Genomic DNA, 13,560 nt, shown 5'->3' with positions numbered 1-13,560 from the left:
TGTGTCCACATTGTGTAAGCAGGTTAGAACAGGCTGGCTTGTCTAAAAGCACTATAGTGGTAGTAGGGCAGTGTGTGGGCTAATTAGCTCTGCCTCTCGGCAAAGCTAATTCATCTAGACACGTTGTTGTGTTGACACGACTTTGTTGCTTTGAGTTCTGGCAGGAATTAGTTTGTGGGTCAAGTGTCTCTGCTCTGGTTTTTTTTGTGCCTGGGTCAGCCATGCCCTAAGAACACTTAAGCGCTAGCAGCTGGATAGGGTGGGAGGAGAATGTTGACCCTCGGCCGTGTAATCTCTTGTAATGCATTTATACTTTTACCAACGAACAGAGACTTCCAAGAGCTCTCGAAAGTAATTTGGTTTTTTTGAAAGTCAGATTTCCTCTATGTAATGATGCAATAAGGAATTCTCTGTGGTTATAATAACAGGAGACTGAGTAACTCTGCATTGTTGTAGAAAGCTAGACCCATTCAATACATACCTAGTATTTCTACTTTTCAAACGTGCTTCCTTCCAGTCCTCTTCAGTACAGCACTTAAGCATGTATGAATGGCCTCAACGGGGTTTAACCATATGTTAAAAGTAAGCATATTTTAAATGCTTTGCTGAATTGAGGCCTAAAGGAAAGCAATATGCAGAACCTTTTGACAAACATCTGATTTCTCTGAACTCAAGTGGTCTGTTATTACAGGTCTGAAATCTACAGGGAGGCAGATGAGGTGCGTAGAGTAAATTACAGCATGATCTGATTATTGTAACGTATTCACTGTGAGATGACTCAAAGGTGTCTATGCAGGATGTCGCTTTCGACTAAGTTTTGTGCTAGTGGCAGCAACAAGGAGATGAACGTAGGTATGTTTTTATCAGTATCTTTTCAAATAAAAAACGCATTCGGAATGCATATATCCCTGTTTAATACAGTTAAGCCAGAAATAAGCAGGGACTCAATCTGGCAAGTACTCCTAATCTTCGATCAAGTTGGAATCCAGATACCCATTTTCTTCAGATCTCTCTCTTGTAGCTATTAGGATGATATAGCTGTTCGGTGAGCTCTACTTGTTATTAATCCTTTAGGAAACAGTGCATTTTAATGGAATAGTATGTGAAGGGATGGAAGGCATAGCCTTGGAGTTGTGGGGGCTTGATCTGAGACTGTGAGCTTGGAAGTTCAAAAGGGATTCTTCATCATTACTGTTAGAAAATAAAACAGCTGAAGCAAATTTTGCCAAAACAAAAGTTGTGGTACAATTTGGAGATAACATAGAGCACACACAGAGGATGTTCCAATTCTCCAAAGCTCCAAACTGGGGGGGGGGGAATTCCTGTGTCTTCCAACCGCTTGTTCCTCAGTTGAACTTGCCTTTGTTCCTGAATCCTCAGTAATCCAAGATGGATACTGTCATTTTAAGTGTTCATTGGGATGCTTGGAGCCAGGAAACCCTGGAAATGACTAGTGCTTTGAAGCCCACCCTAATCACTTTTGCCTTGTGAAAGTCAGGTAGAGGTGTTCTGTGTTTGGGATCCGTTTTTTTAACTGGGAGAGAAAGAGCTTTGTTGTTTCTCGGCCTTTTTCTTTTTCCTTCTAAATGTTCACTCTCCATTTTAGTCTTTTTCAAGACAATAACTAATTTTGACAACTGGTTTATTTTAGTTACTGTGTTGGCATGTGTTTTGGCCTGCTGTGTAAACAGTGCAACACTCACCCCCACCTCCCCTCAAGGGGAGAAAAAAGTGAGTCCCTGGAACAATTTCCACTGAATGTATAGTAGTACATATAGGACAGACCAAAGCAGCCCCTGAGGAGCTGTTTAAGTGTGTTGACTAGATGATGAGTATAAAGACAAGGTTTTATATTTGATTTTGTTAAAAACCTGTAAAACCCAACGCAGTTGTGAGGAGCACTCCCAACCTCTCGGGTAATAAACATGTTAACAGAAGATATTTCCTTATGCATTGCAGGTTTTTGGGCATCTGTAATCTACATTTAAATAATAGACTAAAGCAGCCTTTTCAGAAGTATTTCACCCTTGGTAAACAGAAATTTTTTATAAATGTGAGAAAACATTATTTACTTATTAGATTTTGTTCATTGTGGAAGAGCTTTCCTAGATTCTTGTGTGATTCTGCATTTAGCTCCCTGAGGAACATACACTTACTGACCAAGCACTGCTGAGAATAGTTGTGTTAAACAGTTCTCAGCATGGTACTGTGTTTGCTTTGCTTAAATTCAAGGACTTTATTGATAAAACAGCATTAACAGAGGCCAGCCGAGATCCCAGGTGTCTCGGGCCACTTTCTTTTGAGTAGGGAACATCTCTTGAGGTTCTCTGGACACAGTCCGTGGTTTACACTCTTAGGTGCCAGCACAGCATAAATCATATATAAGTAGTTGCAAGAGAAAAACCTTGTCCCAGTAGGAGGAAAGGTGAGAACAGACAGGGAGGTAACTTGTCAAAACGTGGCCAGAAATAGAAACCAAATTTCCAGGTTCATCCCACACTGTCTGCTGAACGATGGTTTTTGCTGTGTGCTTTCCCGTACTTTATTTCCTGATTATTTTTTTTTCCCAGATTAGTGTAGGTCAGCATTTTTAGGGCATTCATAATCACAGTTGAATGTTGACTCAAATAATTATGGATCATATAATTTCCTATAGTGGATTCTTGCTTTTTTTCCCCTCAAGGCAATTTGTTGCTGAGCATATTCTTGAATCACTCTCATGCTATGTGAGAATTTAACCCCAAATGATGGGCTTCTATAGCTTGACAAACAGCTGCAAGGATGGGAACTAGCATTAAAAGCGATGAGTGAGATTTTCAGAGTCATCTGTGGTAGCTGAAGATGCAAGCATTCCAACTAAATAAAAATACCTCCTTGGACAGAGATGGGAAGAAGCAAGCTACAAAGATATCCCCCTCACCCTTAGCTGTGTCCTTTGAGTATATATCGGAAGGAGTTTTGCCAGGAGCCAGAGCATGCAGCTAGCTCCCCTTCAGTGAATGGCTTTCTTGGAACCGTCTTGAGCATTGTTGCTTCATGCATCAGGTGTTTGCCCTGCCTGACAAAGATCACCAAGAAATTCAGCACTGCAGGGAACAGGTGAGACAGCCCTGCACTGCCACGTGCAAAGGATGAAAGAGCTCATCACTGCTGAATGTGAAACCCACTAACTGCGGTTTGCTTGTGAGACTGAAAATCAAAGATACGAAATGGGATGATCAGATGCTGAAAGTAATCTGTGAAAATAATTCATCGAGTGTCCCTCTTTGTCAGCCCTCTGATGAATATGCCCAGTGTTTAAACAATGTGGCACCCTAGGGAGACATGTCTGCTATTCGGAGACTGTAGCCAAGAATATAATTTCCTTTGCTGATTTGAGAGGTAGGGGCAGCAGTTGCGTTGGCTGAAAATTGTTGCGGGAAAAAATTTCAGTTGAAAAATACAGTCGTCTTATCAGGAAAAAAAATAGACTTATTTGTTCGTTTCAGAAGATGATTTTGGAATCCTCCACTCCACTTTCTCCTTTCAGGTTCAAGTACAAACCCACATTGCATGATTTAGATAAGTATTTAATTCCTGTGGTATTTACCTAGGTATGTAATATAGTTTAGTGTTTCTGTACTGAAATAACGCAGAGTTTGATCTATATGACACTTTGACTTTTCTTAATTTGAGTTTTGGGTTATTTTTTATCTTTTCCCCCAGAAGATTGTAATTTCCAGGAAATTGATGTTCTATAATCTAGCTGTCCTTAAAGAGCAAGTACTTCTATATTATGGAGGAGTTCTGAAGATAAATAAGAAAAGATATTAATTTATTAAGTTAGAATAAGAATCAGTGCCCTAAAAATGGGTGCTTCCTGACAATGCATGTATTTTACAACAGTCTGACAAATTTTTTACATGTTAAAATACTCTTAGGCATTTTGTGCAGACTATCTACAGGACCTCAGTAAAGATAACCCCTCACAACTTGCCCTAGTCTTACAAAGCAGAAACTAGGATGAAAAATTGAATAAAGAAGGAATAATTGGCCTCTTGAGTATAACGATACTGTCTGTTTCTAAAGGACATTTGCTTGTGTTAAAATCAACCTTTTTCTTCAGCAAAAAATACAATTTTCTGTGGCACTAAAGAAGAAGTAATTGCCAAAGTTATTTGTGTCACAATAACTTATTAATCTGGAAGGATGAAGACACTACCCAGAGGTCATGTATGACCCGGTAATGAGACCATCAAGCATCACCATAAATAATTAAACCAAGACACGCTACTTGAGAAGCTTTTTTCTTTTCCTCTTCCTCAGGTACCTTGAAGTTCCTTCATTATCTGTATAATTTGTCTTATGGGTGGATTACCAACATACAGAGCTGAATTTTAATCCTTCTCGGAGAAGCACAGAACAGTTGTGACTGGCAGGGGTCTCTAGAGATGGACCAGTCCAAGTCCCCTGCTCAAAGCAGGATCGGCTGTAGAGCAGGTTGCCCAGGACTGTGTCCTCTTGAGTTCTGAATATTTCCAAAATGGAGTCTCCACAACCTCTTCGGGCAACCTCTTCCAATGTTTGAGCACCCTCACAGTAAAAAGCTTTTTCTTATGTTTAAATGCCATTTCCCATGTTTCAGTTTGTGCCCGTTGCCTCCTATCCTGTCTCTGGGCAGCACAAGGGGTCTGGCTCTGTCACCTTTACTCCTTCCCTTCAGGTACGTAGACAGATAGATAAGATTCTCCTGAGCCTTCTCTTCCTCAGGCTAAGTAGTCCTGGCTCTCCACATCCTCTTGGCTGGCGTGCTTCTGATTTGATCTGGTTTTCTTTTCACATTTCTAGTTTCAAGCAGAGACCAAAAATTAAAATTGACATGGTATGGTAACTAAAACTTGAACAACGGTGTACTTGATTTACACCGCCACTCCTCCCTAAGAATGAACAGCTCTTAGAAAAAAAATCAGTGAAATCTAGAGGAGAGAACGGGAATTGTGAATCGTGTGTATCCAGTCAATGGAGGATGTTTGATATATGTGGAAAGGGGAATGATTTGGGCATTTTAGATTGCTAACAAGGTCTTGTTGTCAGGGGGAGAAGCAGTTGATTCAATACCTCATGATTCAGTGCCTCGTGTTAGCCAAGATGACAGTCGTCATGTTTACCTGAAAGGCATAATTAATCTGAAGTTAATTGAGTAATTCTGTATTTAATCTGTTATAACAGAGAATTCAATTGACTTCCTGAACCAATCAATTTTTCTGTCTCTCATATTGTTTTTCAGGAGGAATTGGGTCTTTGTTGTTGGTTTCTACGTATTGTCCAAATCCACTCTTGTTTCATCTGCAGCAGATAGAGACAACTCCCTCCATTACCACTGTGGAGAGGATAGTGTGCACATTTCTAAAACAGGTCCTAAGGGGTTTTGTCAGTCTATCTCTTATCATTGTTGGGATTAAAAAAGGCCGTGTTGTAAAAGTCCAGCAAATATCTTTTCACCACCGTTTAATGTGCTTGGTTCCTAAACAATTGCAATTGATTTTGTTTGCTCTTGCAAACACGAATTATCCCATAATCATTTTAGCCTTCCAGCCATGCTTACACTGACTTGTTTGTGTTTTAAAGTGAGAAAATGCAGGCATTGTCATGAAAATAAGAAAGGTTAGAGGCAAATAAAAGGTGGGGTTTTTTTCCTGGTTGGCAGGTCGTGCATCCACTTCAATTAATTGTCACCCTTATAGCTTATTTAGTGCAATGCAAGGAGTGAAGTAAATTTCAAAATTAAATAAATGACCTTTATTTTTGCTTTTGCTTGTGTTTTCTGCTAAATGGCTATTTCAGGGTTCATCAATGACAGTCTCTTAGACTGTGTGATTGCTTGCTTTTACTCAAAACGAGTATACGCAGCAGAATACTAAAGGGGACAGTATTTTTCAACTACAATACATTTCTTTACAAGCAAGACTGTGGCTTAGTGCAGTCTAAGTCCTGGAGGATGAAATTGTACAGACAATTACCCACCATTTTTGAATAACAGAGCATTTCCTCTGACAACCATGTAGATAACAGGGGCGAGCATTGCTGGTACTTTGACTCCCTTTTCTGGCTAATATGTTTTATTTTTTAGATGGCTTTATCCCCATTTTTCTGTACTCTTTAGATTTTTATATGGTTTGGATTTCTAATACTTAGTGATTAAACAGTTCCTTTTGATAATTGGCAGTGCTTTACTCTTCTATCCTACAATGTATATCTACACATGCCCATTTTATGTAAATTTATTGAGAGAGTCATATGAACTATATTAGCCTGAAACTAAACTGCCTGATCTGTAGCTAGTTATCTTGCAGGAAATACAAGGCTCATTCTTGAAGGGGGATGAACCCCCCGTATCTTATCATGGGTAAGGATAAAGCCCGCAGTAAGTGAACAGGAGAGGGATGCAGGGTCTGCCCTCCAGGAAGAGTGCTTCAGCGTTCTGTCCCAGAGGCTTTTGATGAAGATTTTGTTTGTTGTGCATGGGCCTTCTAATGGAACAGCAAATGTAGGAAAAACCTAACACCTAGTGAAAGCCTGCCAGCAGCCATTGATGTTCTAAACGGGTCCTGTGTCCAGGCAGCTGTCCCAACCCAAACTTGCCTAACATAGAAAAAATTGATAGCCTCAAAGCAATAGGGAGTCTTGCTGCGAGCTCCAGATAAATGCTTGCAGCACATACCCTATTATTTGTTTTGTACAGTTACAGATCTCTAGGAAGGCTTTACCAGAAAGCACTTGCTGCCATGGGGGCGATGGTTATGATGGCACCCGCACAGAACTGTACCTCCAGGTGGGGAATAAGCAGCAGGAGCAGATAAGCTTCTTCACGCCAATGCCCTTAGCAAAGAGGGTGAGAAATGCTGGAAAGCCTGTGGTGGAACGGGTAGAGTTATTTCTAAACAGAGTGAGTTTTTCCACTGCTTTTTTTAAGACGTTGGGGGGCAGGGTTTGTCATGAGCCGCTCTGGATTTACCCCTAGATAACTCAAGTCAGAATTTGGCCCGAGTTGTCTTCGAGTGCATGTCATACGTGATGGCACCATTCAGAAATGCAGATTTGTGGTTCTGTAAATCAGCCTTAGGTTTTATTGTCATTTTTGTTCTGAAAACGTTCAGGGGACTTTTGTCAAGGCCCCATGTATTACTATAGCATTGTAAATTATATTTAAGTTGAAAACCTGCTACATGAAGTATCTCTCCTAGGCAGTGTGTTCAGTTGTTTATTTCAAGTGTAATCCATGCTTGTGCAAGAGGCTTCTTTGGTAACTACTCTGAGGAAGTAAGGCTTGATTTTGTGAGGTGCTGAGTGCCCTTGATGTCAATCGGTTTTAAGGATGCTTAGCCTCTGGAGGGTGCACTCTGGACAAGGCTTTAACCTCGCTGATAATAGCTGTAATAATGAGAAGTGGCAAGGCAAAATTTTCCTGTTGGTGCACTTGGTATTTCTTTCACAGTTCATGCCTCCTGTGGGAACTTTCTCAGCTTTTTTTCATGTCCCTGTTCATAATGACTTAAAGTGTTCAACCAAAATAAGTTTTTTATAAGGAAATTTGAGAGAAGCTTTGTCTTTTAGGACTTGCTTGTCATATAAGGTCCTGAGGTTAAGCTTGTTTATATTTAACTAGCTTAGGGTTGGGCAGTCTTATTGGAAGAATATTGAAGCTAGAAATTACCACCTCTGTAGCATAATGCTCCAGAACGGGTTCCGTTCCAAATAGCATTTTCCCAGTGAATAACGCAAATGGTCCAATTGTTTCTGAATCCTCTTTTTCAGCAGCCGCTGGTAGTAACTCCTTTAGGACACGATGTACTAGATAAAGGATAATTCTCTCCACTAGGAAATATTCCTTCTAGCACCCATTAATAAGAGGTTGATGTACATAAGAAGATTTAGCCCCCTTTCAAAACACTTGGATATTGTTTTGCTCCTTATTAATTTGAAGGCATTGGTAAGCACTATAAAGTTCCTTACCTTAAAAAAAAAATAAAATAAAAATCTCAATTTGCAGATTAATGAGATCCTGTGGCCATAAATTTCACTAGTTAGTAGTGTTAAATAAGGAAGAACATGAAAGATACATTTCCAAATGAATTATATTTTCCCAGGTGAATCCCTGAGTTGAGACAGGGATTTTGTGGGTTCTTTGTTATAAGAATGATTGCTCCCCCCCCCCCCGAAACTGTTTCCTTTCTTTTTTCTCCTCCTGGAAAATGTATACATAGTTAAATATTTTAACTCTACTTGATGCTACTGTGTATTGCGCTGATCAGTTCTGTTTCCTACTTTTTTGTGGTAGGAACAAGTTTGTCTGTTTATATCGACCTCTCACTTTTTTTATTATTAGCTCCTCGAACAATACTGTCTTTGAATTTATCTGCACAGCAACTGGTACCCTTGTCCATGATGGTGACTTCTAAATGCCATTGCACTACAAACAATAAATAATATTATACTTAAATAACGTTCATACAAGTAGCAATGTACAGAGAAAAGTACTCTGGGGCCTGGTATGCCTTCATACCCTCAGTGAGGTTTGCTTTGGGTTGAAGCCTCTAGGTTGCACTGCAGTCTGTGGAAAGAAAAGAATAGCACCATTCTTCCGTTGCCAGAAAAATTTCTAGTACGACACCTACAAGTGCTGTGAATGCATGAAAATTAGTGATGTTAAGGCCGTGTGCTTGTTAACTTTGATCAGCAGGTATACCTGCCACAATGACATCAGTGGGTACAGAGGGAGCAGGATCAGAAAGTTTTCATACCACACAACCTTCAGCTGTCATTCCACTCCACTGTACAAGAAGGGAAGTTAATGATGCAGGAAAAACAACCAGCAGCAGCAGCTGGATCCCAGTGGCTTCTACTAATATTTTCAGAAGGGGAACAGCTACAGGCTGCCATTCTCGGTCTTTCCTGTGGAAGTCAAGGAATAGAAAAGGAAATTACCTTTGCACAGATTCCGAATGCTTAAAAGAAACAGATTTCATACTACGGCTGGTGCTTGGAAGTGCGGTTGTGGAGAATGCTGATAGAAGCCTTCATTGGCTTATGGTTGGACTCGATGATCTTAAAGGTCTTTTTCAACCTAAATGATTCTATGATTCTATGACTGGGGTCCCTGCACCCACACTAGGGTCGGTCTTCTGCAAATCATCCTTAGTAGCCTGCCTTTCTGTCTTGTCTTTTAAGCACGGTTCCACAAACTGTCCGCAGTGTGAATGTAGCATGCTGACGCTTGCATACAATGTCAATATATAGTTAGATAGAGGCCAGTATTTTCCTACTCCTTTTCATCTCAGTGAGAAAACAACCTGGTCGTAATGTCTGTGGAGTTTATAGTCAATCCAAGTCCTTACAGTAGGTGTCTACCCTCTTGATCATCTGGGTCATGAATTTGCTAAGTAAATTGGAAGCTTCCTATGAACAGGATTTGAGGAGCATAAGAAGTAGGGTGACAAGGGGAAAAACTTAAGAAAGCCTTTCTGAATTCCAGAACAAACAAAAACCATAGCAAGGATTAATGCTTATGGGTATTCCAGGTTGCATATGTCAGATGGAATAAACACTGATTTTAAAAAGCCTATTTTTGGGGTGCTTCCTGTTTTGAATACACTTGCATAGAGATCCAATTAAACATCAAATTAAAATCAGTTGGAATCTTTCACTTAAATGAGAATTCACTGTTGCCAGTATCTGAAGAGTTCATTTGTTGTTTACTTACCCATCTGGTCATTCAGAGTTCTGCAAGAACAAAACTTACTGAGTTCTGAGCGTTTTCTTTTTCCATTTCAGGTTCCAGTTACAGGTACTTCACATTTGAAAACCTATCCTTTCATGTGAGAGCATCATACAAGGAACTTCAGTCCTGATTTACTTGCTGAATGTGCTGACTGGTGCCTGATAGAATTATACAAAAGCACTGAGGTATGTATCTAAGTCACTCTAAAAGTTCCAGGTGCTTTGTTTCCTTCTATAGAGTAATTGATGCTGGAAGGGACCTCCAGACATCTGTAGTCCAGCCCCTCCTGTTCAAAGCAGTTCAACTAGATCAGGTTACTGTGGCCCACGTCTAGTCTGGTTTTGAATATTTCGAGGGCAGAGATTCCACAACCTCTATTGAGCAACCTGTTCCAGTGTGTTACCATCCCATGATGACAAGATCCTTCCTTCCATCTCATTGCTGTTTCCCGTGCTGTGACTTGCATTCATTGCCTCTTGTCCTATTGCTGCGCACCTCCTTTTTCTGTGGCTCACGGTTAGTGTGGTTTTTAACCTACAGTATTTAATATAGTCCAGAATTGGGGAACTTGACTGTATCCTGCAGGGATTTTTTTGTTCGGTTGCAACTTGCGCACTTGGTTGGACTACAGGAAGGGTAGTCATGGGTAAGCCATGGATGGAATCTGAAAAGGTGCCAGTTCAGAGTCTGGTACAGATACTGTGAGAGACATGTCAAGCCTTTGAAGTATCAGTTCTTCATCTGTCAAATGGGGAGACAGTCATGTTCCCTCTGCATCTTTGTTTAGCTGCTCAGTTCTCTGTTAACTGTATATATGACACCATGCATGCAGGTAGGGGAGCGGTATTGCTGATTGTATATGCTGCATTGAAATCCACAGTACTTTAATAGTGTAGAAACACATTCAGGACTCCAGAAGGGGTTTTATTGTATGCTGGTTTTAATGTACCAGCCAAATGGCAGTGGTCATGAATTGTTGATAATTAAACACGTAGCATATGAAGAGTTGAAGATGAGAACTTGGATGTATACATTTCCATCAATAATTCACAGGACATTAGAGTCTCAATGTCAGAAGTTGTACCTCTGCACAGGATGACAGTGTATTAATGAAGTTGCTCCAGCCTTTACGCTCCAATTGCTGATTTATTCATAGTTTACTAGCAGTGGGGAGAGGGGGAAAGGAAAACCCAGGGTCTGAGTTCAGTAGCCCTTGAAACAAAGATGCATGCTAGCTTTATTTGCAGCATATGATTTCTGAGTCATGTATCTATTTCAGCCTTGGTGAATGAGACCAGATTAAAAGGAAGCAAGTGAATACAGTGCAGATAAATTGACTCAAAGTAGGCCTTATCACCAAATCATTCCACTGGAGGTTAACAAAAGTAAGGCAATCATGTGTTCAAGATGATATGGTGAAACATGTTCTCATTTCCCTAAAAACCCACCCCGAGTTTAATCCTGTGATTTGAATTGTTATTGTTGGCTGGTTCACATAACTCTGTGCTGAAGACTGTTATCCCCACAAAAATGCTCACCATGAGTTAAAATGTATTAATGAGATAAAGATATGCTGAAATACTGACCCGTTATGCTAGCTGCTAATATAAGCAGAGAACCGAGAGATGGTCGCTTCTTGTGTGCCTTTATTAACCAGTGTATTCTTGAAAAGTTTTACTAGTTAGGAAATATGGACAAAGGACACGATTTTTTAAATCAATTTAGCTGTGCTAGTACACCTCTTACAGAGGACGGCTCTGTAATCAAAGAGACTGGGTGTCATCTTTACAGAATTGTGATGACCTTTCACAGCAGAAAAACCCAGAAAGTTTAGGAGTCTTTGTGGGTCAGAAACCGCAGAAGCAGATTTTGGATGGATTTGGCTCATGCTGTCACTCAAGTATGAAAGAGTTGATTACTTTGGAGAACTGAAATGCATGCATGCATGCACACACCCTCTCTGTCCCCATCCTCCTGCCCCTGCTGCTGCGCCCACCCCCAATGCTCGGTTTTCCAGGGAACTCTCCTAAAATAATTTAGGCAGGCAGGGTCCAATTTTCTTCTTGTTCTTAACTGGCACTCATTTGCAGATACATTTCAAAATTCAGTATAGATACCTTAGAAATCACAAAAGTGTGCCCCCCTAATTATTGTTTTGCCTGTAAATTGCATTGAAGGAAGTCATGTTTTGAAAGGCTTGCCAATTAACTCTATACAGATGTCTGCAGTCCTTCTCATTTCAGTGGCGTTGTGCAAAGTACACGTTAAGCAAAATTTGATGTGCAAGCTAGTTCATGAAATACATAGGCCCATTTACATACATAAAGGCTCCTGTTTATCTGTGTATGTACATTACTAGTACACATCAAATGTGGACACATCTGTTTCATTCAAAATGTGCCAGATTAGCTTGGAGAATTTATACACATTTTTAGCCTATAGAATTCAAGCTCATTTTGGATGCAGCGACTTGAAGATCTTTACTTCAAAGCCAAACAGGCTAATTGGAGGTGTCAATAACTTCCATCAGGGATAATGCTAAGTAGCTGGAAAGAGTGACTGATGGGGAGTGGTGTCGCTGAGACTAAAGAGAGCAAAGCATGTAGCATGATAGGAGAATAACAAGATCCCAGATGTCCGTGCAAGATCTTACACGACGTGGAGTGGGCTTCCCTTTAATGAGTGGGCAGTTGCGACAGCCCCTGCCTGATCATGGGCACCTCCTCAGCCTGAATCCTGGAGCTGGGAAGAAATTTGCTTAAAGGTGCAAATCCTGGTAACATGGACATGACTTGTACCTCTAACAGTCTCTTAACGAAGTGCATAGTCGGTCCTGTGTTGAATAACTGTCCAGCTGGAACGGTCTTTTACTTCTTGTTATTTTAATTAAATATCTCTCTGCCTCAGTAGCCCTTGGGGATTACATTGACACAGCCTTTCATAGGAGGTCATTGGTTTGAGTCCAGGCTGTTCTGATTCCAGCCAGGGTTGGCTAGTGGCACTCTGATGCTTGGAATGGAAATTAGTTGGTCATCCTTCTTCAGGGTCTACTGGACAAATGCACGTGTTGCAAAACCACCATCACAACTGGCACTACTAAGCCATCTCATTGATCTTTTCACTGGCTCTGCCAAAGGTTTGATTTGTGCATTGGAGATGAACAGTATTCCCAGCTCTCATTTCCTGAAATGAAGCATGTTGGTGGGACGACATGGAAGTTTATATTGCAACTAGTTAATTGTGACACTGTTGGGTAGAGGAAAAAAAGTCCTTTTTTTTTAATTTAAAACTGATTAATTTGACATTTTTTAATACTAAAAAGAAGGAGACAAAAAGTAAACACATGCTGTGTTTCCTTATAGTCTTTTCTTACCGGTAGGAAAACTGCAGAGATTATCAAGAAGCATCTTTCCTTATTTCCAGTTTTCTCGCTCCCTCTCTGATCTTGTCCATGAGTAGTTTCTCTGAATTTACACTTCCTCAGATTCATAGTGTTGTAAGCTTTCTTGCTGCTATGCAAAAGCACTTTGCTGTGCTTAAGTACTTTTCCATGGATTGTGTGTAGAAGAAGAATGTAGAATGAAAATTACACATTTAGAGTGAAGCTGATCATATTTCATATTAGGACTATAGTTATATGTAATTTATGCAGGGCTAGCAAATGCTAAATAGCGATTGCATGCATGGTTTCTAGATGTTAAAGATGGTTAAGACGTCATTATAAATCATGTTAGAACTGCAACTGGCAATTAAGAGAATATTAACACATGTCGTAACGTTGTATTAACCCTTCATAAACTATT

At 40.2% G+C, this 13,560-nt stretch overlaps 1 protein-coding gene across 1 annotated transcript in view; it reads left to right on the top strand.

The window, feature by feature from the left end:
* The first annotated feature begins 9,847 nt into the window (after positions 1-9,847).
* The window catches only part of LRRTM4 (leucine rich repeat transmembrane neuronal 4), a 236,699-nt gene continuing 232,986 nt past the window's right edge, over positions 9,848-13,560 (top strand). The window contains exon 1 of the mRNA XM_072846192.1: positions 9,848-9,942. The gene's annotated coding sequence lies outside the window, so the exon portion shown is untranslated. The remainder of the gene's footprint in view (positions 9,943-13,560) is intronic.

The sequence above is a fragment of the Ciconia boyciana genome, chromosome 25 (assembly GCF_034638445.1).
Source record: "Ciconia boyciana chromosome 25, ASM3463844v1, whole genome shotgun sequence".
Taxonomy (NCBI): domain Eukaryota; kingdom Metazoa; phylum Chordata; class Aves; order Ciconiiformes; family Ciconiidae; genus Ciconia; species Ciconia boyciana.
The sequence above is the reverse complement of the archived record's forward strand: the minus strand, read 5'-3'. Positions and strand labels throughout refer to the sequence as shown.